At 53.8% G+C, this 3,207-nt stretch overlaps 1 long non-coding RNA gene across 1 annotated transcript; it reads right to left on the bottom strand.

Moving 5' to 3' along the window:
* Window positions 1–1,469: 1,469 nt before the first annotated feature.
* Window positions 1,470–2,933, bottom strand: LOC147342952 (uncharacterized). The gene is made up of 2 exons (XR_015156865.1): window positions 2,441–2,933; window positions 1,470–1,757 (listed from the first exon to the last, which is right to left on the bottom strand). It is a non-coding gene; the product is annotated as an uncharacterized LOC147342952 (long non-coding RNA).
* Between the last annotated feature and the right edge of the window lie 274 nt (window positions 2,934–3,207).

The raw sequence follows: 3,207 nt of genomic DNA, 5'->3' as shown, positions 1-3,207 counted from the left end.
TGCAGAACGTTTGATGCCGCTTACCCGGCTGCTTCCACTTAGTTTTGGTGGCAGCCTCACTCCAGTCCCTCACAGTATTGTGTCCTTTCCACACACGGTCCACTCACCCTCCTAGCCCTTAGTTCCTTCTCCAGGGAGAGTGACTCCAGCCTCCTCAGCTTGACCTCAGCCCTCAGTCCTGTATCTACCACAGTCTGACTTCTCTTCAAAGAAGGGGGTGTTAACACCCTGCATCATTGTGAGGGAGAAAGGACCCTTTTCCCACCTGCAGCCTGTACTCCTGCTACTGCCCTCCTGGTCCCCACTTGGTGAAGTGGGGCCATTTACCCGCCTTCAGGGATCAGCCAGTGTCCAGCCTCTCCTCACAGGAGCCTCCCCTGCTAGCTTCAAGGCCTCAAGGCCTCAAGGCAGCGTAGGACCCATCCCATTCATCCTTGGCACTGGCTTCCGTCGTAGAGCCAGGATCCCAAAACATGGATGTGGGAACCTTGGAAGCCCAGTGGGATAGTGATGAAGGATATGTTCCCACCACATGACCACCGGTTGGAAGGCGACCAGGCCACCTAAGAAGCTCTGCTTAGGACCTTCAGCCCAGCCTGTGGGCTTTCGCTAGTCCTTTCCCATCCAGCCACGGCTGGTTCACATGTCATGCTCAGAAAGTCAGGAGCCATTTACAACTGCCCCCAAAGTCAGAGGACCTGCTCTGTACTGGGGACAAGTTGGGAAGGAGACAGAGAGCCCCACCCAGCCTTTGAGGGCTCTCCTGCCAATGAGGCATGTATGAACAGCGTAGCTGGAGCAGTGGCTGAGTATTGGTATGACAATAGCAAGGCATCCACCCTAGGGATCCTGTGGCCAGGCCTCCTCACTACCAGGCCCTCTGGTTCTAGTTCCTTCACCTGGGAGTCACAGCATAAGACTCTGGCTGAACATGTCTTGAGTGTATACAACTGAGGTGACATCTCCTGGCTTCAGCTCAGATATATGGAAATCCTCAGGTCCAGGCTTCAGGGCCTCCCTGGCCACAAGCTTGTTTTCCTCACCATGGCAGCTGAAGACAGAATAAGAGAATTCTGCCTACCTGGATTTTGGGACAGCTGGTTGTGCAAGATGTGGGTCCCACACACGAGGCCTGGGCATGGGACCTGGGTCTCTGCAGAGCCCTTTGTGTCAAGCACACAGGCACTAAGCTTCCTGCCAGCTTCCTGAGCCACAGATGAAGCCAGATGGTGCCAGCCTAGAATTTTCCCAGTAGACACCAAGGGTTCAGGTGAGATGGAGGCTGCTAGGGAATTTCATGGCCACCTGGCCATTGGCTCCTTTACAAGCCAGTCAGTGGTTTAGGGCCCCTAGTCTCCTTTCCAGAGAAGGCAATGGCACCCCACTCCAATACTCTTGCCTGGAAAATCCCATGGACGGAGGAGCCTGGCAGGCTGTAGTCCATGGGGTTGCTAAGAGTCGGACATGACTGAGTGACTTCACCTTTACTTTTCACTTTCATGCATTGGAGAAGGGAATGGCAACCCACTCCAGTGTTCTTGCCTGGAGAATCCCAGGGACAGGGGAGCCTGTTGGGCTGCTGTCTATGGGGTCGCACAGAGTCGGACACGACTGCCGTGACTTAGCAGCAGCAGCAGCAGTCTCCTTTCCAAATCCCAGCCTTGCTCAAAGAAAGCCCTTAGTTCTAAAGATCCAGCCCAAAGCTTGTGCTCCAGATGCAAGAGTGTCCTCCTCTGGGATCCAGCCTGTGACATTGCCTGGACATCAGAAGCAGTAGTTAATGGAGGCCCTCCCAAGAAGAGAGATGCAAGACCTTGGTCATTTCACTGACCAAGCCCAATACTCTACCTCTTGCCCCAGCCAACCACCCAGGGTCTGCCCAGCTTAGGAACTCAAGCCCAGGCCTTCTTAGCAGATCAGTCTGACCCAAGTACCTGGAGTCCAGGGATGCCAGGTATTGCCCCTGGCAGCCACTCCCTCCACCCATAGGGGGTCTGTTCCAGCTACACTCCAAGGCCAAGATCAGGTTCCCATCCAGTCCAGACCACAGGTACTGGCCCAAGCCCCAGCTTCCCTTCTCCTCCCAATTCCACCCTTAGGCAGGTGGAAACCCTACACAGCAGCACACCAGGGCCTTTTCATCCCAGCAGTTCTTTCCTCCCAAATGGTCAGGAGGCCCCCAAATAGGCTGCTCTGCTGAGCACCAGATCTATGCTAGCTCCTCCAATCAGGACTGCTCTCCTCTGGGGGAGGCTGCCGGGCCCCATCCAACTGAAGCAGGAGGTATTGAGGTGGGGTTGGGGGGAGGCGTACAGAGTGCTGACAGAGGCAGGATCTGGATGTATCCCCAGGCCAGCAGCCTCCCGTCCTGAGCACTGGCCACTAGATGACACCACGCTGAGGTCAGGCTGGCTTTCAGAGATCCTGGACAGCCTCTTACCAAAGTCCAAGTCAGAGAGGTGTAGCCAGTCACAGGTCAGGTGTCTTCTCCCAGTCCAGAGCAAGCACATCACCTGGAGAGCCAACCTTCAGCCCCATAGTCAGGAGACCAAGTCTGGTAGTCCGAGCCTTCAATCGAAACGTCATCTTCATCAATCACCAGTGTGCATGTGTTCCCTTGGTCATGGCCCTCCTAGAGTCAGTTCTACTCAATCCCAAACAAAAGCAAGGGGCTAAAGAGATCTATGTGAAGCCAGTAACCCTCTTGGGCTGTAGTCAGTGGGTAAGGAGTCCAGGCAATATCCTTACCCACTTTGGCCTGGGATTGAGTGGGAGAAGATGTGTCCGCCAAAGGTTCTGCTAGGCATTGAGGGGGCACAGTAGCCGGCAGCCGGCCTGTCTGGCAAACCAGCTAAGGCACTGCATGAAGGTTTTATAGACCCCTGATCCTACTGCTGCTTCTAGAACCAGGGTTCTCAAGCCTTTAACTACATTAGAATCACCTGGAAGTCTTTTTAACATACAATTGCTGGAACCTATCCCCAGAGTTTCTGATTCCATAGGCCTGGGATAAGTCTGGAGAATCTGCATTTCAAAGATATTTCCAAGTGCTACTAATATTTCTAGTGTGAGCCCCACTCGTTGAATTCTAGAGTTTTCAGAGTTGAAAAGGGCCTGTGCTTTTCACTTGAATGAAGGTACAGGTGGATTTGGGTTTATCAGAATAGTGTTAATGCATCGGGGTTGATCCTGGGATTGGATAAGGAG

This window comes from Bos grunniens, chromosome 28, assembly GCF_055505025.1.
Source record: "Bos grunniens cultivar Pamir isolate PY7600 chromosome 28, Bosgru_T2T1.0, whole genome shotgun sequence".
Classification (NCBI taxonomy): domain Eukaryota; kingdom Metazoa; phylum Chordata; class Mammalia; order Artiodactyla; family Bovidae; genus Bos; species Bos grunniens.
This window is presented reverse-complemented; position numbering and strand designations above follow the sequence as displayed.